Source organism: Theropithecus gelada, chromosome 9, assembly GCF_003255815.1.
Source record: "Theropithecus gelada isolate Dixy chromosome 9, Tgel_1.0, whole genome shotgun sequence".
Taxonomy (NCBI): domain Eukaryota; kingdom Metazoa; phylum Chordata; class Mammalia; order Primates; family Cercopithecidae; genus Theropithecus; species Theropithecus gelada.
Window position 1 is genome coordinate 40,526,465 of NC_037677.1, and position 23,750 is coordinate 40,550,214.

The 23,750-nt window shown below is 39.9% G+C and overlaps 1 pseudogene; it reads left to right on the plus strand.

Moving 5' to 3' along the window:
* The first annotated feature begins 13,269 nt into the window (after positions 1-13,269).
* Positions 13,270-13,882, plus strand: LOC112631854 (annotated as a pseudogene).
* Positions 13,883-23,750: the final 9,868 nt, after the last annotated feature.

Genomic DNA, 23,750 nt, shown 5'->3' on the forward strand with positions numbered 1-23,750 from the left:
TCTAGGAGCTCGTCTAGGGTACCACGTTATATTTACTCAAAACGTCTCTTTAGAATTTTCCTGACTATGACAGACTATTTCTGATGATTTTGAAAGTTTGAAGAAGCACTGGAAAGGTACTTTGCCACTCAATTGGGATTTGTCTGATTCTTTTCTTATTATTAGACTGGGATTATAGATTTTTGGAAGAAAAACCACTTAGATAAAGTGCCAATTACATCATATCAAAGATATACACTATCATTGTTAGGGTAAGCATTGTATATCATTGTTGGTGTGACCTTTGTCACCTGGCTATGATAGGATTTGACAGGTTTTTCTACTGTAAAGTTACTCTCCCCAACTCCCTGCTATACTCTGAAGGAAAGTCACTCCACAGAGTCCATACTTAAAGAGTAGGGAATTACTTTCTTGAAGGTGAAGTATCTACTTAAATTATTTGGAATTCTATATCGAAGATTTGTCTGTTCTCTTCTGATAGGGCTCTGATGAGTGAAGGAACACCAGGGCTCTTGTCTCGACTCGAATTGGATAAAATGACACAGACACACGTGGAGTGGTTTTAAGGAGCAGAGAGTTCAATAGGCAAGTAAGAAGGAAGAAGCTCCTCCATACAGAGATGGGTGGGGGGTGCTCCAAGAGAGGAAACCCCATGTGCAGTTGGAAAGTGGCTGCTTATATGAGTAGGCTGCAGGAGGTGGTGTCTGGTTTGCACAGGGCTCAGGGGATTGGTTTGACCAGGCATGCCATACACGCAGCTCACACAAAAAAACTGGCCTTCCCACCTAGCCTTTTGATATGCAAATGCAGGGAGCCCTTATGTTCTACACACGTGGGGATACATGGGGGCGGCCATGTTCCCAGGCACATGTTGGGGCAAGGGCAAGAAGAAGAAGGCAGAAGTCACCATTTTTGGGTGGACTCAGTTTCTAATGACTTGCATTTGCACATTAAAGGTTGCCAACCTGGCTCTAAGAGCTGGGGCTTTCCTGCTAGAAAAGAAAATTTCTGGAGCTGCTTTAAAAGAAACGAAAACTTCCCAAGGACTCTTTTTCCTTTCTATCTGCCTAAAATAATTTCTTAATAACTCCTATAACACTTCTATTTATTTCTCCAATTATCTATTTATATCAGTATGAGGTTGTATATATTTATTTTGTAGTTTATGTTATTATCTAATACTATTTTATTTATTTTATTGATCAAATCTTTCCAGCATTGGTTTTTGGCAGCTATTTCTGTTGACTGCTTCTCTTTGCCATAACTCCATTATTTGCTTTTTAAAAAAAAAAAAAACAACTGCCTTTTTCCAGATTTATAAGATGCTCCATGCTTACTTTGTGTATTTCCTGTAGCAGTCTTATACTCTGCCCTTTCTCCAAAGAGTTCTGATTCCTTCTGTTGGTGAATAGTGTCAGAAACCTATGATCTGGGTGCTAGGTCTGTTCATTGCTACTGGGTTGTCATTGCTTCTAGGCCTTCTCAGCTGTCAGATTAAGGAAATATATGTGTGTCTAATAACCTGTGTATATACACTTATCTGTAAACATTTCTATATGTAATTAATTGTATCTATGAAATGGCTCCATTGTCTGGGGTAGATACCCTGGTTCTTTGTCTCAGTTTGTAGCAGGATGAGCCACAGACAAAACTCCTCAGACACCAAGTTAAATGAGGAAGGGTTTTATTCTGCCAGAGGCATCAGCAAGACTCCTGTCTCAAGAGCCAAGCTCCCCGAGTGAGCAATTCCTGTCCCTTTTCAGGGCTCACAACTCTAAGGGGGTGCGTGTGAGAGGGTCGTGATTGATGAAGCAGGGGGTACGTGACTGGGGGCTACATGCACTGGTAATTAGATCGGAACAAAATAAGATAGGGATTTTCACAGTGCATTTCTACACAATGGCTGTAATCTATAGATAACATAACCGATTATGTCAGAGGTCGATCTTTAACTACCAGGCCCAGGGTGCGGTGCGGGCTGTCTGCCTGTGGATTTCATTTCTGCCTTTTAGTTTTTACTTCTTTCTTTGGAGGCAGAAATTGGGCATAAAACGATATGAGGGGTGGTCTCCCCCCTTAGGTTGAGAAAGAGTTCAAGACACGGACACACACAAGGAGTGGATTTAGGAGTGGAAAGTTTAATAGATAAAGTGGAAGAAAGAGAGGAAATGCTTTCTCGTGCTGATAAAGTGGGTTGCCCAAGAGAGGATCTCTGGTTTGTGGCAGAACACAATTGATATTTTACAGAGGCTTGAGGACACAGTGATTGATTGATATAGGGCCCAAGGGATTGGTTTGACCAAGTGTGCCATTTACATAGCCTTGGAAAGATGGACCCTCCCACAATAAGGTCTTTTATTGTGCAGATGTGCCTTCTACCTAAAGGTTGCCATGATATCTGCACACGTTTTTACCTGGAAGTCACCAAGACACCAGCACATGTGGTGACAAGGAAAAGAGGGTGGGAAATGCCATGTTAAAGGTACCTGGCTTCCAGGTACAGCTGCTTGTATTTACATATGAAAGCCCCTGGTTTGCATATCTCTCAGGCTTTCTGTTAGAAAAGAAGTGGTTTAGGGCTGCTTTCATTAAAGGAAAATTCCACTAAGAATTTTTACCCTTTCTATCTGCCTAAAAATAATTTCTTAATAAGTTCTGTACTGTCAATATTAAGCCAAACATGAGTTCATACTGATGTCTACAACTCTCATTCATTACCACATGGATCATTCTAGCCTCCTTCCCATTATTACCAGTAATCCCCAGCTCCAACAGTGTGAAACCTAGCTCCCATTTGCCAATTATTTATGCAAATTTCAATCCCTGTATAAACGTATCGTGGCATCAGAATTGTTAAAACATACCCCTGTGAGAAGTAATTATCAATTAGAATACATGCTTACGTACAGTTTCTTTAGCCTTTAGGCTTACAGGCTCCATTCATAGCAAAGTTACTTAAATCAGCAACTTTTTAGCCCAGTGAGATTTTCTTAAATACTTTTATTACATTCTGCATTCCATTTTAGGATCTTCTAACCTTTTCTCATTTTTAAATTATATTTTTCTCTGTGCATTTTAGTTGAGGATGTTTTTACTGACCTATCTTCAAGCTCACTGATTTCTCACTTGTAGCAACTCTGCTGATGAGCCCATCAGAGGCATTCTTTATTTATTTATTTTTTTACTGTGGCTTATTTCTAACTTAAAAAAAAAAAAGAAAAAAAAATTTTTCTCAGAGCATTTCCTAATAAATGTTCTAAGAGAATTACTCGCCTTGCATGTTAGTCACTTTTCTATTACAGGCTTTAACATATTAGTGACAGTTATTTTAAATTATCTGTCTGATAATGCCAACAACTGTGTCATATCTACCTTGGTAAATATTGTATATGGCACTTGAAAATAACGTATATTCTGCTGTTGTCTTGTAAAGCATTCTGTAAATGTCGTTGGTATCTATTTAGTTTATGGTGTTGTTCAGTTCTTTCGTATACTTGCCTTTTTCTTTTTCTTAGTTAAACCCATTACTAACATAGGAGTGTTGAAGTCTCCAATTATATGTGTGCATTTTTCTATTTCTCCTTTTAATTCTGCTGTTTTTTTGTTCCAAGTATTTTGGAGCTCTTTAGTTAGGCATATGTGTATATACTTTTAAGATTTTTGTATCTTCTTGGTGAATTGACAATTTTATTATTATGTAATATTCTTCTTTACCCCTGGTAATTTTTTTTGCTCTAAAGTGTACTTTGTCTGATACTAATATATTCACCAAAGTACAATTTTAGTATTTGCATACTGTCTCATTTTTCATTCTTTACTTGTAATCTATCTATATGAGCATATTTGAAATTTATTTCTTGTAAACTATATATAGTGCAATCATATTTATTTGTTTAGCGAATCTGAAAATCTGTCTTTTTTATTAAGTTAAAAACACAATATAAATTTTTGCCATATATTTATTTGCAAATATAAAATTTGTCATGTTAACCATTTTAAGTCTATAATATAGTAATGTTAACTATATGCACATTGTTGTACAACAGATCTTTAGAACTTATTCATCTTGCAAAACTGGAATTCTATGCTCATCGAATGACAACTCCCCTTTTCCATTTCCTTCCAGCCTCCAGTAAAGACTATTTATTATACTTTCTGTTTCCAAGAGTATGACTACTTCAAATGCCTCATAAAATAGAATCATGTCGGATTTGTCCTGGCAATCTCTGTCTTTTAACTGGTGAGTTTAGGCCATTTCTATTTAACTTATTTAAAATATATTAATTATTAATATATTTGGATTTAGCTATCCCATATTACTATTTGTTTGATTTCCCCTCTGTTTTACTTTTTTATGTTTCTCCATTTTCTGCCTTCTTGGATTATTTTGATTTTTTTTTTTGTATTATCTTTTAATTTATCAGACATGTTTTTGCTGTATCTCTTGGAATAGATTTATTTAGTATTACTTTGAAAATTATAATGAACATATTTTACTTTTCACAGGTTAATTAGAATCAATGTTTTATCACTTAAGTGGAATGTAGAAAACCTACAACCGTATGTGTCACTTTACCCTCCCCACTTTATGTTATAGATGTCTTTTAGGTTACATTTATATACATTGAAGTATTTATTTAGTGTTATCACTTTTCTTTTAACTATCAAATGTATTTTAAAGAATTCAAGAGGATAAGAATAGCCCATTATATTTACTAAGATATTTGCCATTTCTCTTTCTTATTCTCCCTGATGTACCATTTTCTTTTGGTATCATTTTCTTTTTGTCTGAAGAACTTCCTTTAGCAATTCCTTTACAGCACATCTGCTTTACAGCACATCTTAGTTTCCTTTCATCAATAACGCTGTCATTTCACCTTCAATTTTTAAAGGTTGTTTTGATAACTATAAAATTTCAAGTTGACAGTCGGGTGCGGTAGCTCACGCCTGTAATCCCAGCACTTTGGGAGGCCGAAGCGGGCGGATCACGAGGTCGGGAAATAGAGACCATCCTGGCTAGCATGGTAAAACCCTGTCTCTACTAAAAATAAAAATTAAAAAAAAGTTAGCCGAGCTTGGTGGTGGGCATCTGTAGTCCCAGCTGCTCGGGAGACTAAGGAAGGAGAATGGCATGAACCCAGGAGGCGGAGCTTGCAATGAGCTGACATGGCGCCACTGCACTCCAGCCTGGGCGACAGAGTGAGACTCCGTCTCAAAAGAAAAAAAAAAAAATCAAATTGACAGTTATTTTCTTTTTGTTTGTTTTTTTGCTTGTTTTTGTTTTGAGACAGGGTCTCGCTCTGTCAGTCAGGCTGGAGTGCATTGGCACAAACATGTGTATACACTTTTATGATTTTTGCTGCAGGATTTAACTGCAGCCTCGGCCTCCCGGGCTCCAGTGATTCTTCCACCTCAGTCTCCTAAGTAGCTGGGACTGCAGGCATATGCCACTACATTTGGCTAATTTTTAAAGTTTTTTGTAAAGACCGAGTCTCACTATGTTGCCCAGGCTAGTCTCAAACTCCTGGGCTCATGTGATCCTCCTGCCTCGGCCTCCCAAGGCTCTGAGATTACAGATGTGAATCACCATGCCTGGCCCCAACAGTTTTTTTCTTTCAGTAATTGAAAAATATTATGCCATTTCCTTTTGTACTTTCTGGTTGGAAATCTGTGGAAGGCCATTATTCTAAGTAAATTGATGCAGGAACAGAAAACCAACCAACACATGTTCTCACTTATAAGGGGAACTAAAAAATGAGTATACATGGACATAAAGATGGGAACAACAGACATTGGGAACTACTAGAGTCGGTAGGATGGGAGGGGGTGAGGGCTGAAGAACTACCTATCGGGTACTATGCTCATTATTTGGGTGATGGGATCATTCATATAACCAATCTTGCTGACACACAATTTACCCATGTAACAAACCTGCACATGTAACCCCAGAAATTAGAAGTTGAAAAAAAAACAAAAAACAAAAATTATTCTTCCCTTATAGGTAATGTGCCTATTTTCCGGTTGACTTCAAGTATTTTTTTTTCTGTCCTCAAGTTTATGGTAATTTGATTATGATTGGTCTAAGCATAAAATTTCTTTGAGTTTATCCCATTTGAGATTCACTCATCTTCCTGAATCTGTAGGTTTATGTAGTTTCCCAAACTTGGGAATTTTTCAGCCATTATCTCTTGAAATGTACTTTTTAGCACTGTTTTCTGTTGTCCTGAGACTCTGATGACAAGAATGTTATACCTTTATTATTTCCCCCCAGGTGTGAGGCTCTGTTCATTTGCTTTAAATCTTTTTTTTTCTGATTTCCAAATTGGATAATTTCTACTGATCTATTTTCAGTTTCACTCACCATTTAATCTGTCATCTCAATTATGCTTTTGAGCTCTTTCAATGAGTTTTATATTTCTGTTATTGTATTTTTTAGTACTATATTTTCATTTGTTTTTCTTTTCATATCATTGCTGGGACCATTTTTCTTTTAATTTTAGTGTGTTTGCAATTGCTTGTTAGAACATTTTTAAATAGCTGATTTCAAGTATGTGTCAGCTAATTCCAACCTCTGTGCCATCTCAGTGTTTGTATCTATCGTGTCCATTTGCTGAGTAGTTTTGGACTGAGGTATCATGTTTTGAGGCTTGAAGTAAAATCATCTGGAGAATGTTGACATATTTATTTTAGGAAGAAATTGACCTGGTTAAATTTGGGCCAAAAGTTTTATCCCATCTGAAGTGGTTTCCCATCAGCTCAGTCTTCAAAACTTTTAAAGAGCTATTCAGATCATTTGTATATCATCCAGTTGTAGTGTGGGTTCTGGCCAGAAATCTTTGTTAGTTCAATTTTCAATGTCTTTGTTAATACTGATTAGTGCCAGATCCAATCATAGGTAGTTTTGGAGTAAACTTTGGGATTACTTAACATAATGGAGTTTCTTTCTTGAGATCCTTCATCATTACAATCTCCTCAGTACATCTTGTTTCCTTGAGGCTCTTCCTTTAGGTTCTGTAGCCAGAAACATAGAACCTTAGGTACTCTTCTCTGTTGCTTACTTTTGTGACTGTACCTATGTCCTGGAGCAATACACAAGAGGACAAGAAGATTACAAAATGGTAAACTCGCCACTGATTTGGTGGGGCTTTGGATTCTGATCTTCTTTGCAATCCTGCTACTATTAATTTTTCAGAGTCTGATAATAGCTGCTCAATATATATTCTATTTCATAGCTGCATTCAGTGGTAGAGACAGGGTGGAATGTGCTTTCTCCATCATTTCTACAACTGGTTCCTACAAGTTATTTATTTATTCCTGTATTGTCACGCACACCTACACCTGATATTGTCCTCCAGTTTTTTAACATCTTATGGTCTCACCTAATTTTCTTTCTTCCCCAGTCAATACTATGTCACTATACTGTTAAGTGACGTTTTATATTGTAACTCCCTTTCCTAGCCCTGCCCTGAGTTCAAAGGCTCAACTTAGCAAGGCATTTCATAATAGGAAATACCTGATAACTACTTTTCTACACTAATTACTTAGCACATTAGTAATATAATTAAAGCAAGCTATTATAATTTCCCATAGGCATGTTAGTTTCACTGAAAACATTTTCAAGTTGAACTAAACAATGGAAGAAAATCTACTCTCTGAAGAATTAATTATCTGTACATTTATCCCCATTGGAGTGACCAGTAGGCTAAGAAATGAACTTATCACTTTCTAGCTTAAGCCCAAATGGGCAGAGAAATTCTGTGGCAGCTCTTTACTTGCACTGTTAATGAATGACACGGGTTTTAGGCAGCCCTAGAGAATTCTATCCCCAGCTCTGAAAAATGTTCTATCACAATTACCACTAACTAGCACTGAAGCCACTTCTGCTCATGGCTCTCAGAACCAGTTGGTGCAAAGTAGGCAAAAATAAATAAACTTTCCCTTTCTTTTCTCATGTCTTCATTCTTTCTATCCCCTATAAGCAGCATGATTATAGTAAGCACCTCATTTAAGACTGATACGATCTGTGATACAGATTTGCTTACACCCTGCCTTGTTCCTGTATGTAAAACAGCTCATTAGTTCCTCAGCTTCATTTCCATTACTGTTAATGTTCTGGAAAAACTAATTTACACTTAGTGAAAGAGAATTAAAATGAGTGTCAGAAGAATGAAATATGACATTAGTTCTCAAACTGTGGTCCCTGGACCGGTAGCAATACAGCACCTTGTTATAAATGCAAATTCTTGGACCCCGCCTGCGGAATCGGAAACTCCTGGGATAGGGCCCAGCAATCTGTGATTTCACAAACCTTCCAAGTGATAGTGATGCATGCCAAATTTGAGAACCACTGCAAGTAGGAAATTAGTTATTGGCTGGCAGTGGCATAATGAGCAAAAACAGTGCATCCTAGGTGTGGGTTGCTTGTCAAATTGTAAAGACCTATTGAACTGGTTTTCTACCACGCTTGGAAGACAACACATCACCAGCATCAAGTGGCTGGTGGGGTGGAGAGGATAGGCAGAGTGTACGTGGGTAGGCAGAGTGTGACGGGCTGGCAATGCCAAAACCTCCGCTCTATGTCTGCTATCTCTCCTGGACTGGATTTTAATCTCCACAGTCTGCTGATAACACTTTGTCACTTACCCCAGTAGCGTCTTTCTGGTAAAATCCACTTATCTTTGTTCCTGGCTTGCCCTCCTTCAGGAGAGCTGGGTACACTTAACAAACACTTTTTTTTAAAAAAAAAAATTTAATTTCTGTGGGTGTGAAGTAGCTGTAAATACTTATGGGATACATGAGATATTTTGATATAGGCGTACAATGTGTAATAATCGCCTCAAAATAAATGGAATATCCATTACCTCAAGCACTTATCCTTTGTGTTACAAATCATCCGATTATACTCTTTTAGTTATTTTTAAATGTAAAATTAAATTAGTATTGACCACAGTGACCCTGGACAAACATACTTTTAAAACCAGACTTCACAACTATGGTATCATCCTATTCTCTGTGTATCATTTCGATAACCCACTAAGGCTCCTTGGCTGGCTTCTTACCAGTTTTTAACATCATATAAATTTGTATTTAGCTAGGAATGGATTTTATTAATATAATATATTATAAATGATCTAAATTATTATGCCTAATGATGGAAATATATGCTATGTTGCAATTTGTAATTGAATAGGATTAAAATTTTATTACAAGAAAAATTCGTATTTTACTTTAGAGAAATTTTGAGCAAATGGAATGTATTCATGACAATACTGAAATTTATCATGTGCTCCTGCATTGGGATTTCTTTCTAAACATCATGGAAATAAAGAATATGAAGGCACAATTAGTTTTCTTGAAAACAGATCACAATTCATTATCAATATAAAGGTTAGCCTCTGAAAAAACTCCAATATTTTTCTAAAAGTTTCCTTAAAGTTATCAAACAAGAAATGGGTTATTTGAACAATAAAGACTTAGAGAATATTTTTGTCAGCTCATAACTATTTCTGTACTGTTCTTCCCATTGGAGTTAAGAATTTCTCAACAGTTAGAAACATTTTTCACATAAATACACTCACAACTCAGATGATTGTAACACTTTGTTTTGTAAGATTATGTTTCTGAAGAACAACTAATTTTTAATTTTTAATTTTTTGTAAGGATTTCTATGTTTTGAGAATAAAACTATGTATCTTTATAATTTGTATGAATATGTCAGCTTGTATTTAGCCTTCATTTTTTCTATTTATCTTTCTTGGGGCATAATTTATATTTAATAAAAAGCACAGTTTATAAGTTTAAAGTTTGATTAATTTGAAAAATGTATACGCATGTGTAACAACTACTTTAATTAAGATATAGAACATTTCTAAAACTCCAAAAGCTCTCTTCTTTCTTTCCTCAATTACTGCCTTTTGCCCCAAGAGAAAAATACGGTTCTTATTTCCACTATCATATACTAGTTTCATCTATTTTAAGACTTCATATAATTCAAATCATGCAATATGTTCTCTTCATGTCTAGTTTCTTTGATTCTGCATGTTTTGGAGATGCCTATGTCTTTTTGCAAACATCAATAGTTTATTTCATTTAATTTCTAAGTAGAAATCCATTTCCATGGTGACTAACAATTTGTGGCCATCTTTCCTTATACTTGTTGGCCTTTTATATGCCTTCTTCAATGAAGTATTGATAAAAAATATATTTTCCATTTGTTTATTAGGGTGATTGTTTTCTTCTTATTGAATTGTAAGAATCCTTCCCATATTCTCAGTACAAGTCCTTTATTAGATATGTGTTTTGGAAATATTTTCTCAAAATCTGTTGCTCGTTTTTATTTTCTTAAGAATTTTTTAAAGTAGGTTTTAAAAAAACAAAGATTTATTATTATACAATTCTGTAGATTGGCAATCTGGGTGGTTTTCCAAGTGGTCTTACACGAGATTACTCATATGATTACAGATATCTTACAGCTTGACTGAAACTAAAAGGCCCCAAACAACCCTATTTGCATGCTGGAAGTTGGTACTAGCTGTTATCTGACAGGCTTCTCCCACAGAGGCCTCTCCTCCTCTAGTAAGCTAGGCTGGACTTCTTCACAACATGGAGGTCTCAATGTTCTAAGAGACTGAAAGCAGACACTGTGATGCCTATTAAATCCTAGTCTCAGAAATGTTACATCATTTGAGTTGCATATTTTTACCCTTTTTATTGTTCTTTTTTCACTCATGATTTTTCAAGTTTCTTTCTGGGATCACTTCCTTGTGTCTGAAGAACTTTCTTCAGCAAGAGTAGAGGAAGAGTAGGTCTGATGGCAACAAAATTTCTCAGTTTTTCTTCATCTGGAAACATATATTTTAAAAATTATAAATTGATAATTTATAATTGTATATACATGAGGTAAAAGGGATGTTACGATTTAAAATACAATGTGGAATAATTAAATCAAACTAATTAACATATACCCAGCAACTCAAATACTTATTTATTTTGTGATGAGAACATTTGAAATGTATTAGCAATTTTGAAATGTACAATACACCATTTTTAACTAAATTCACCAAGCTGTGCAGTAGATCTTAAAAAAATCTTATTACTCCTAACTGGAATTTTGTAACTTTTGACCATCATCTCTCCATTCCTCTCTCTACCACCCCCAGACTCTGTAACCACCATTCTACTTTGTGCTTCTATCAGTTTGACTTTTTTAGATTCCACATATAAGTGGGATCATGTGGTATTTGTCTTTCTGTGCCTGGCTTATTTCACTTAGCATAAAGTTCTACATTTCCATCTATGTTGCTGCAAATGACAGAATATTCTTCTTTTCAAAGACTGAATGGTATTCCATCGTGTATATATACCACATTTCTTCATTCACTCATCTGCTGATTAACACTTAGGCTGATTTCATAATTTGGCTATTGTGAATAGTTCTGCAATGAATATGAGAGGGCAGACATCTTATCAACAAACTGATTTCAAATATTTTGGGTAAATAACCAAAAAATGGATTGCTAGAGATTGCTAGATCATATGGTAAATCTGTTTTCAGTTTTTTGAGGAACTGCCATATGGTTTTCCATAACGTCTGTACTAATTTACATTCCCACCAGCAGTATACAAGGATTCTTTTTTCTGCACTTCTTCACCAACACTTGTTACCATTTGTCTTTTTGATCATAGCTATTCTGACAGCTGTAAGATTGTATCTCATTGTGGGTTTAATTTGCATTTTCCTAATGATTAGCAATGTTAAGCACTTTTTCATATATTTGTTGGTCATTTGTAGGTCTTCTTGTGATAAAGGTCTATTCAGGTCCCTTACCAAATTTTTAATTGACTTTTATATTTTCTTGCTATTGGGTTGAGTTCCTTATGAATTTTGGATATTAACCCATTATCAAATATATGACTTGCAAATATTTTTTCTCAATCTGTAGGTTGTCTTTTCATACTGATACTTGTTTCCTTTGTTGTGCAGAAGCTTTTTAGTTTGATGTAATCCCATTCATCTTTTGTTGCCAGTGCTTTGGGGTTTAATACAAAAAATTATTGCCCGGATTAATGTCATGTAGTTTTCTCCATATGTTTTCTTCAAGTAGTTTTATAGTTTCAGGTCTTACATTTAAGACTGTAATCCATTTTGAGTTAAATTTCATATATGTGTGAGATGAGGGTTCAATTCATTCTTCTGCATGTGAATATCTAGTTTTTCCAACACCATTTATTGAAGATACTGTGTTTTCCTACTGTGTATTCTTGGCACATTTGTCAAAATTAATTTACTGTACATGAGTGAGTTCATTTCTGGGCTTTCTAGTCTGTTCCATTTGTCGATGTGTCTATTTTTGGTCAGTACCACATTGTCTTATTTGCTATAGCTTTGTGGTAAAGTTTGAAGTCAGATAGTGCAATGCCTCCAGCTTTGTTCTTTTGCTCATGATTGCATAGTGATGCTTAAGTAAAACCAAAATTATCCTGGGAATATAAAAAATAATACATCTGTTTACATTTTGGTGTGGGATGAGTAGAATCCTGTTTTCAAATTCCTTGTTTGAAAGGCTATTAAGAATAAACCCTCACTTAACAGTTTTCTAATTCCTTGGTGGTATCCTCTGTCCTTTGGTAATGTGAAAGTACAGCACACTTTTCTATTTTTGTTCCTGCTGCACCCCTCATAAGGTGAAGCATGCATGGAGCACTCCCAGGGTCAGTGTGAGCCCAGCACCGGCTCAGGCTGCCGATGCTCCAGAGTCGGATTCCACCTTCCACTTAAATGGCAGCCACAGGTAGACGTGCTCATCACAACGCACCTCTGTGCGTTCATAATCTCTGTTTGTTCTGCAAGTGGTTTCCACACGAAAAATGGCACAGTGTTTCTCAGAAGACAACTGCATAAAAATCAACATACTTCAAATTCACAGCAAATAATCAGATAATTGATGAAACTACTTACCCAAACAATAATTGTAAATTATGCCTTCTGAATATATTTGTCATAAACTTGGAGTAAGGAATCCTCACAGGCACTGAACAATTCAAAAAATGCAAAGCTGTTTGTTAGAATACTGGTGATTTCGGGTGGAAACTCTCATCCATATCCTGGTAAGGGTTGAAGTTGCACAGGTGTTTTCATTTGTCAAAACCCAGAAAATCATATGTTTTAGATTTGTGAATAATGTTGTATTATATGTGATCTTTCTTTCTAAAAATGAGCTGTAAGCGGTCTCCCAGACAGCAACTCAGCCTCCAGGACTCTCTTCCAGCATGACCAAAGACACCTCTTCACAGAAGATGGTAGCAACAAATCATAGGTACGATCACACCAAATTCACAGAAGATAAATTGAAAAATCCTCATCAATACGTTCAATCAAAAGTCTTATCCAGGTTATGCTACCAAACAACAACTTGCTTTAGAAATCAATGCAGAAGAGTACAGAATCCAGATTTGGTTTCAGAATCAAAGAGCTAGGCATTGATTCCAGAAAAGACCAGAACCTGAGACTTTAGATTCAAGCCAGAGCCATGGTCAAGATCAACCTGGTGTGGAGTTTCACAGTAGAGAAGCCAGACGGTGTCATACCATCTATAGCGCCTCTCAATTACACACTCTCATCAAGGCATTTATGAAAAACACATACCCTGGGATTGATTCCAGAGAACAACTTGCTGAAGAAATTGGTGCTCCAGAGTCAAGAGTCCAAATTTGGTTCCAAAAATCGAAGATCTAGATTTCATCTCCAGAGAAAAGGGAACCTGTTATGTCCTTAGAACAAGACCAGGGGCAAGATTTCTGAGGGACTTCAAGGTACAGAAGATACACAAAATGGCACCAACCTCACTAGCACTCTCATTTCTCTAGAGCCAAAACATGGTGAACACAGTCAAGTTCAGTGTATTTGATATTATCAACTTGGGCCCTATATCTCTCTCACAGTCTTCCTGGGAGTCTATCATTCTGCTGAAAGTGCAAGCTAAGCTTTCTGAAAATGGTAAAGGACTTGGCTGGGTGTGGTGGCTCACGCTTGTAATCTCAGCACTTTGGGAGGCTGAAGCAGGAAGATTGCTTGAGCCCAGGAGTTTGAAACCAGTCCTGGCAGTAGAGTAAGACCCTGTCTCTATTATAAAAACAAAATAAATAAAAAGGACTGTAGGAGGCCAAGACAGGTACAGGAGGCACCACACTACCATATTGACACAGCCTGGATCCAGAGTTCAGCAGACCTTGAGACAATGAAAATAAACTTAGTAATAATCATTTTTCGATCATCGCAGTAATTATTGATTTGCACAAAAATCAGTTGACATCAAAACCTTAAAGTGAAGCTGCTCTGCCTATGGAGTAGCCATTCTTTTATTCCTTTAGTTTCTTAATAAATTTTCTTTCACTTAGAAAAAACCCTATAGTTCAATGAAGAATAAGATAATACCTCATTTCAAAGAATCTTCTCACACACACTTACTAATGACAAAAGGAAAATCTAATTTTGCAGTGGAGAAATATGGACAACTCCACCTTAACCAAGTGGCTGGAAGTCACTGCACCAGCAAAGGTACAAACCAACATGAGATGCTTCCTGATACGATACACTAAAAAGGGCACAGTCTCTTCTGCATGTTGCTAACAAAAAGTGGGTAAGCTGAAACTGAAACTAATAATTAGGCAATGTCAAGCAAATACAAATTCAAATACAAATTCAGGTTGACAGTCTGCAAAGTAACATCCATGTACTCTTTAACAATGGATTGATCCTAGCTCAGGAGGCTGAGGCAGGAGGATTGCTTGAGGCCAGGAGTTCCAGATCAGCCTGGGCAACATGATGAGACCCCTTCTCTACAAACATCACTGACTACACTGTGCTCTGCCCAGGGATCAGACCTCGAGTGCTGTCCTTGGAGTGCCCAGCACTGGCCAAATGGTCTTCTATGCCTGGTTCATGTAAGGCTGCAGAGGAATGACAATTTTAGTGAATCCACATGCTCTCAATACATTTCATTTCACCAATGAAAGTCATTTTCTAATATTAAATATGCTACTTGAAAGTCACTTGTTTCACTAATGAAAACCCATTTTTGACATTTTACAAAACATTAAAACAATTTTTTATAAATGTATCTATTTATTGTTATTTTTAAAATTCTGGTTAAATACACGAAACATAAAATTTACCTTTTTTTTTTTTTTTTTTGAGACAGAGTCTTACGCTGTTTTCCAGGCTAGAGTGCAGTGGTGCAATCTCGGCTCTCTGCAGCCTCCACCTCCTGGGTTCAAGCGATTCTCGTGCCTCAGTCTCCCGAGTAGCTGGTACTATGGGCACACACCACCACACCCAGCTAATTTTTGCATTTTTAGTAGAGATGGGGTTATGCCTTGTTGGCCAGGCTGGAAAATGTACCATCTTAATCATTGTAAGTGTACAGTTTAATAGCATTGAATACATTCACATTGTTGTGCAAACATCACTACCATCTATCTTCAGAAATCTTTTCATCTTGCAAAATGGAAACTCTGTCCCCATTAAACAATAACTCCCCATTCTCTCCCACCTCGAACCCCTGGCAATCAGCATTCTACTTTCTGTCTATGAAGTTGATTTTCACTACTTCATTAAGTGGAATCAGACAATACTTGTCCTTTTGTGATTGTCCCATTTTACTTGGCATAATGTCTTCAAGGTTCATCCCAAGTGGTGTGAGATGATGCTTTTTCTAGCCCCCTTCTTCCTCCAGATCTAAATAATTTCATGCAGCTTTTAGATGGATTGGAAACTTAATTTTACTATGGCAAACACAACATAGTTTTAAGAGAAAATGGACCTAATGTCTACCATCAAAAAGAACAGCTTAACCAAAAACAATACCAGGATCAAAAGTCAGGGTTTAGGCTGTACCATCTTCATTGTCTGAATTCAAGAAATTCATTCATATTGTGGCACATGTTATAATTTTCTACCTTTTTAATGCTGAATTCCTTCATATGTATATACCACCTTTTGTTTATGCACTCATCCTTTGATGAACACTTGAGTTGCTCTATGTTTTGGCTTACTGTGAATAGAGCTGCTATGAACATGGGTGTTTGAATATCTCTTTGTGACCCTGCTTTCAATTCATTTGGATAAATATCCAGAAGTGGGATGGGTCATGTGGTAATTTAATTTTTTGAGGAACTGCCCTACTGACTTGCAAAATGTAAATTTTTGATGGCGATAATGATAACAGATGAACTTCTATTTGTTGCCCCAGTGTATTAGTCTGTTTTCACACTGCTATACAGAACTACTTGAGACTGGGTAATTTACATGAAGAAAAGAGGTTTAATTGACTCACAGTTCTTCAGGCTTAGCAGGAAGCCTGACTAGGAGGCCTCAGGAAATTTACAATCATGTGGGAGGACTAGGGGAAGCAAGCGCCTCTTACTACTGCAGAGCAGGAGAGAGAGTGAAGGGGAAAGCGCCACACACTTTCAAACAACCAGGTCTCGGGAGAACTCACTATCACAAGAACAGCAAGGGGGAAATCAGCCCCCATGATTCAATCACCTCCCACCAGGCCTCTCCCCCAGCACATGGAGATTACAATTCAAGATGAGATTTCAGTGGGGACACAGAGCCAAGCCATATCATCCAGTGTGTGGCCCTTTCTGATTAAGTACCGCTGATTGCCTCTGGGGTGGGCATTCTAGAGAGCAGGTGAGAGTTGATTATCCCTAGAATGCAGGCATAAACTCATTGCCCTTACGTAACATCTCAGCCCTTGTACTGAGATATTACAGCTGTGACTCACAGCAAGATGATGCCCTGAATTCCCAGACAGATCAGGAAGCTCTTTAAGGATAGAGATCAAGCCTAGTATTTATTTCCCTTTGCTTTTTGATAGTTACTCAGTTAAATGTGTCAGAGAGGTAAGAAAGAGATCTGACAGAAAATCCAAATTCTGGTATTGTGTCTTTTCTTTCTCATACAGAGGATTCTTGCACAAGTTGACCATTTCCTTATCCTTGCAACAGCAAAAGTCCCCTAATGAACGAACTGATTGAAGGAGGATTTGTGTGGGATAATACAGCTGAAAGCTCCTGTTCATCTCCCATGTATGGGTATCATCATTTACTGGTTGGTGGTTTTCTGAGAGAGATGGCATTTTATTTTATTTTATTTTATTTTATTTTATTTTATTTTATTATTTTGACATGATCTCACTGTGTTGCCCAGGCTAGAATTCAGTGATGCCATCGTGGCTCATGGCAGCATTGAACTCCTGGGCTTGAGCTGTCCTCCCACCTTAGCCTCCTGAATAGTTGAGACTACAGAGCATGCCACCACGCCCAGCAAATTTTTCTACTTTTTGTAGAGATGGGGTCTCACTACATTGCCCGGGCTGTTCTCGAACACCTGGCCTCAAGTGATCCTCTTGCCTTGGCCTCCCAAAATGTTGAGATTATAAGCATGAGTCACCACACCTGGCCGGGACCTCCTGGTTTCATGATTTGCATCCAGCTGCTGCTGTCCCCGAAATGAGAGGTGACGACATGCTAGCAGCCCTTGTTCGTGGCGCGGGCGCCTCCTCAGTCTCGGCGTCCACTCTGGCAGCGCTTGAGGGGCCATTCAGCCTGCCATGGCACTGTGGGAGCCCTTCTCTGGGCTGGCCGAGGCGGGAGCTAGCTATCGCTGCTTGTGGGGAGGTGAGGAGGGAGAGGCGCGGGCAGGAACTAGGGCTGGGCTGAACGCTCCGGGCCAGCGCGAGTTTCGGGCGGGCATGGGCTCGGCTGGCCCAGCATTAGGAGCGGCCGGCGGGGGCCGCAGGCCCCTGGCAATGAGGGGCTTAGCACCCGGGCCAGCAGCTGCAGAGGGTGCGCCGGTTCCCCCAGCACTGCAGGCCTGGCGGTGCGCTCCAATTCTCGCGGGGCCTCAGCTGCCTCCTCCACCCCCTCACGGCGCAGGGCTGGGGACCTGCTGCCTGCCATGCCCGAGCCCCGCCCCCCCCCCTTGGGCTCCTGTTGCCCCGGAGCCTCGCCGACGAGCGCCCCAGCTTGCGCAGCGTTGCGCGGTCCCATCGAGGGCCCAAGGGCGCGGGACAGGCGGCAGCTCCGCATGCAGCTCTGGTGCGGGATCCACCGGGTGAAGCCAGCTGGGCTCCTGAGTCTAGTAGGGACTTGGAGAACCTTTATGTCTAGCTAAGGGATTATAAATACACCAATCAGTACTCTGTATCTAGCTAACCTAGTGGGGACTTGGCGAACTTTCTGTCTAGCACTCTGTGTCTAGCTAAAGGATTGTAAATGCACCAATCAGCTCTCTGTAAAATGGACCAATCAGCAGGATGTGAGTGGTGTCAGATAAGGGAATAAAAGCAGGCTGCTCGAGCCAGCAGTGGCAACCCACTCGGGTCCACTTCCACACTGTGGAAGCTTTTTTCCTTTGCTCTTTACAATAAATCTTGCTGCTGCTCACTCTGGGTCCAGGCTGCCTTTATGAGCGGTAACACTCACTGCCAAGGTCTGCAACTTCACTCCTGAAGCCAGTGAGACCACAAACCCACCAGAAGGAAGAAACTGCGAACACATCTGAACATCTGAAGGACAAACTCCGGACACACCATCTTTAAGAACTGTAACACTCAGAGGGTCCGCGGCTTCATTCTTGAAGTCAGCGAGACCAAGAACCCACCAATACCAGACACACAAGCACCTGGGCTATTCCTCCGTGTAGTGAAAAGTGGGACACAAGCTCTTCATTTGGTCATTTTGCTGCTGCAGAAGTCCTCGCCCTGTTCTCTTTTAAGTCTCTCTTTTTTCTCAGGTCTGATCACACAATTTGATTGGGGTGAGGGAGAGGAGGAGAGGGAAAGGAAGTAGGAGATCAAGGAGGCAGATGAAGTTTCCTCTCCTCTTTGAATTTTGAGATGGCCGATCAAACTGCCACCTCCACCTGCCTCTCTTGCTCGGCTTCATCTTACTCTCCAATTAATAATGGTTCTGCTGGGCCCGGTGGCTCACGCCTATAATCCCAGCGCTTCAGGACACCGAGGCGGGAGGATCGCTTGGGGCCAGGAGTTTGAGACCAGTGTGGGCAACATAGTGAGACCTCATCTCTACAAAAAATTTAAAAAAGAAAACAGCGGCTGGGCGCAGTGGCTCATGCCTGTAATCCCAGCACTTTGGGAGGCCGAGGCAGGTGGATCACAAGGTCAGGAGATTGAGACCATCCTGGCCAACATGGTGAAACCCCGTCTCTACTAAAAATACAAAAATTAGCTGGGTGTGGTGGCATGTACCTATAGTTCCAGCTACTCAGGAAGCTGAGGCAGGAGAATCGCTTGAGCCTGGGAGGCAGAGACTGCAGTGAACCAAGACGGTGCCTGAACTCCAGCCCAGTGACAGAGCAGGACTCCATCTCAAAAAAATAAAAAGAAAAAATAAAAAGAAAGAAAGGGAAAATAGCCAGGCCTAGTGGCATAGCCTGTAGTCCCAGTTACTTGGGAGGCTGAGGTACTTGGGAGGCTGAGGTGCTTGGGAGGCTGAGGTGGGAGGATCGCTTACGGGGAAGTTCAAGGCTGCAGTGAGCCATTATGGCGCCACTGCATTCCAGACTGGGCAATAAAATGAGACCCTGTCATTCTCTCTCTCTCTCTCTCTCTCACACACACACACACACTCTCAACAAAAATGATTGTAATCAGTACTTAAGCTTATATCAGATCAAATGACAGAAACCTGAACATTTGGCCCTGTAGACTCTAGGCTCACACTGAGGTCTGCTTGCAGGGACTCTGGCTAGGATTTTCTGGAAAGAAAAAAATAAGCCATCTCATTTTCATTTTTAATTAATGCAGTCTCCAGTTTTTCATTCCAAAGTGTCACAAGCAGGAAATCAAAGAAAGTCTTATATAAATAATAAGAAAAAGAGGTTCTATTAGTAATGGAAAACATTTTCAAGGAGAGCTCGACAGAACGCTGATAGTCTCCACACCCCCTTCAGGTGAAACCCCTCACAAAAATCATAACATAATTATAGATATGTCCAAGGCTTTTTAGGATAAGATATTAAAAGCCTTTTGTTTTTTTGAAACGGAGTCTTGCTCTGTTGCCCAGGATGGAGTGCAGTGGTGCGATCTCGGTTCACTGCAAGCTCTGCCTCCTGGGTTCACGCCTTCATGCCGTTCTCCTGCCTCAGCCTACCGAGTAGCTGGGACTACAGGCGCCTGCCACCATGCTCGGCTAAATTTTTTTTTGTATATTTAGTAGAGACAGGGTTTCAACATGTTAGCCAGGATGGTATCGATCTCCTGATCTCTTGATCCACCTGCCTCGGCCTCCCAAAGTGCTGGGATTACAGGTGTGAGCCACCGCACCTGGCCTTAAAAGCCTCATTTTAATAGTGTCTTAAGTCAAAAGAAAAAAATATAGAAGAGCTTCTTATCTAGGTCATAACACAAATTCTTCTAATTCAACCAAAATGAATAAAACTTTTAGCTTTTTTTCTGATTGGTTTTTGTTTTAGCTTAGTTACAATTTTGAGAAGGAATCTGTGAAGGATTATTCTAGGGATTTGTTTTTGTTTTCTCATAGTTTCTCTGAAAAACTTGATCAGGGAGTAGGAAAGGGTGATCCTGGTTCATTGGACCTGTCAGATCTGAATCCTCAGCTGGAGAAGGGATGGATTCCTTGCATCTTCTTCAGCAGCTTGCCACAGTGAGTATGAACTATCCATGATGGGGGTGTAGAGCTGTGCGCTCAGTCCCCTTTGGGGCTGGTTGGTTTCCTCTGGGTTTTGCTGTGTTAAGCCTGCTGAAATGTGCTGGCTGAAGCATGCCACCTTTAACTCTTGTGCTCACAGCGAAATGTCTCTCTAGGACTTGCCAAGACAATGCAAGCTAATATTCACTTCAAATGGCAACAAGCCCTGAGCATTAGTTGCTATTTCCATTTTTGTTCTTCCAGAAGAGGTTTCTTCGCTTACACACCATCCTCAGCTAACAAACCCATGACGTCATTGTGTTTCTCACCTGCGACTCCTCCCTCGCTTTTGCAGATTCGGGAGTAGACTTGAAGCGAAAGCCATCATGTGGCAGGCAGTCCACAAGTATCCGCTGGGATGCCATTGTTTGCTGGGAATGTTGTGTTTTGATGTACATCATCTTGTGTGCTTATCCCAGTCACCAGAGGAAGTTGGCAGGGAGGGAAACTTTTTGTCATCCCAACTTTACAGAAGGAGAAGCTGCTGAGGGTAGCGTGGCTGGCAGACGGCAAGCTGACCTTTCAATGAGGAGAGACGTTCCTACTTCTGGTCAAGGCCTGCTTTCATGAGACAATGTTGCCTCTTAGAAACTGGTGTTAGGAGATGTGAAAGGATGTATGGTTGATATGAAATTAAAGACCCAGGTTTGCATGCAGCTCTGACCACTTACTACTCATATGACCTGAACATTTGTTGTTTGTTTCAGACAGAGTCTCACTCTGTTGCATAGGTTGGAGTGTGCAGTGGCATGATTGTAGCTCACTGCAGCCTCAAACTCCTGGACTTGAGTGATCCTCCTGCCTTAGCCTCCAAGTAACTGGGACTACAGGTTCATGCCAAATGCCTGGCTAATTTTAAACATTTTTTTTTTGAGATGAAGTTTCAGTTTCATTGCCCAGGATGGAGCGCAATGGCATGATCTCGGCTTACTGCAACCTCCGTCTCCTGGGTTCAAGCAATTCTCCTGCCTCAGCCTCCCGAGGAGCTGGGATTATAGGTGCCCACCACCACACCCAGCTAATTTTTGTATTTTTAGTAGAGACGGGGTTTCACCATGTTGGACAGGCTGGTCTTGAATTCCTGACCTCAGGCGATCCACCCACCTCAGCCTCCCAAAGTGCTGGGATGCCGCCGCACCCAGCCAAATATTTTTAAAAATTATTTTTTTCATACAAACAGAGTCTCACTACATCGCCCAGGTTCGTCTTGAGCTCCTGACCTCAAGCGATCCTCCCACCTGTCTCCCAAACTGCTGGGATTCCAGGTGTGAACCACCACACTGGGCCTGATCCAAGCGTTTAAACCTCTTGAGGGTTCCATTTTCTGTCATTCGAGAATATACTATTTCTACTTCGTATGATCACAGAGGAGCCTGAATTTAAAAATGCTCAGTGATAGTTTTTAAATATCCCTTTATTCCCCAGTAAAACCCACAAGGCTATTAAACATTTTGAAGTTGCCTAGATTTTGCAATGAAGTACATCAATCAGCTACTCTCTGTACAAGGAGGTGGTTTCGAAGGGTGCATGGAAGAAAGCCTGGGTCAAGAGCTCTGAGAGCGCTGCTTCCCTGGCATCACTACAGCAATGACAAAAGAGCAGAACCTTCCTAAAGTAAATTAGAAAACTTTCCATGCTACCAGGTAGTTCTTTTATTTGTAAATGAGGGGTGGAATAATTAAAGAAAAACCACAACTGCATTCTTAGAATGTGAATTCACTGATTTGCCAACAGATAGTTACTGATTATACAGTATATACCAGGCATTATTCCAGGGACAAGTAGTAAGCAGGACAGACAGCTACTTTCTCTTATGAGTCTTACATTCCAGTGCAGAAACAGAGATAATAAAGAAATAATGGGCTGGGTGCAGTGGCTCACACCTGTAATACCAGCACTTTGGGAGCTCGAGGCAGGTGGATCTCCTGAGGTCAGGAGTTTGAGACCAGCCTGGCCAATATGGTGAAACCCTGTCTCTATTAAAAATATAAAAATCAGGTGTGATGGCGTGTGCTTGTAGTCCCAGCTACTCAGGAGGCTAAGACAGGAGAATTGCTTGAACCTGGGAGGTGGAGGTTGCAGTGAGCCAAGATAGCAGCAATGCACTCCAGTCTGGGAGACAGTGTAAGACTCTGTTTCAAAAACAAAAACAAAAACAAACAAACAAAAACAACAACAAAACAGAAAACAGAAAGCAATAATACATAAGAAATCATGGGTGTTATAATGAAAACAAAACAGTGTGATACCAATTAAAATGATTGGGAAATTTCTTTCGGCTGGAAAGCGAGATAAAACTTTCATAATGGGGTGCTCTTTGAATGTCATCCTGAATGATAAGGAGACAGCCCTGTGAGCCTTGGGGAAGAGTGTGGCATCCAGTGGACAGAAGCCCTGAAGAGGGCATTCTAAAGTCATGGCTAATTGAAAAGTGGTCAGTATTTGTCCTTGAATATATTGCAAAAGATGTCCAGAAGGCAGATGTATTTTCACACACAAGGACGGGCACTTTGACATCTCAGAAACTCAGATTTGGTGCACAGTTTCTGGTCCTGCCTAAGAAGACAAAGTGGTATGGGGTGTCTGTAAGTAACACACTTTCGTGTGGCAGGTACCTTCATAGTCCTCAGTGAGGGACAGTGGTGTGTGCTGTGATTAGGTGAGTTGGACTTCCTGAAGGGGGTGAATTATTCTCTGTGTTTAGAAAGTGAAGGGCAGAGAGAAGCTGTGAAAGTCACTTGGGTCGAATGTGGACCAAAACTTGGCTGTAGCAAGAGGCAAGCAATGTTTGGGGGCCAGTGAGCACATAGGTTTGGCTGAAGCAGAGGGTTTCCGAGGGACTAAAGAGAAATGGCTGTAGTGGAAAGGGAAGGGGTGTTTGTGGAGGAGGTCCAAGGGTGAGCTGTGGCAGTTGGGTTTTACGGGACGAGCAGTGGAGAGCCTTGGTAGTGCTGAGAAATGGACTTTCTGAAGAGAGGAAGTCTAAAAATGTCCATCTCTCTATGAGAGGA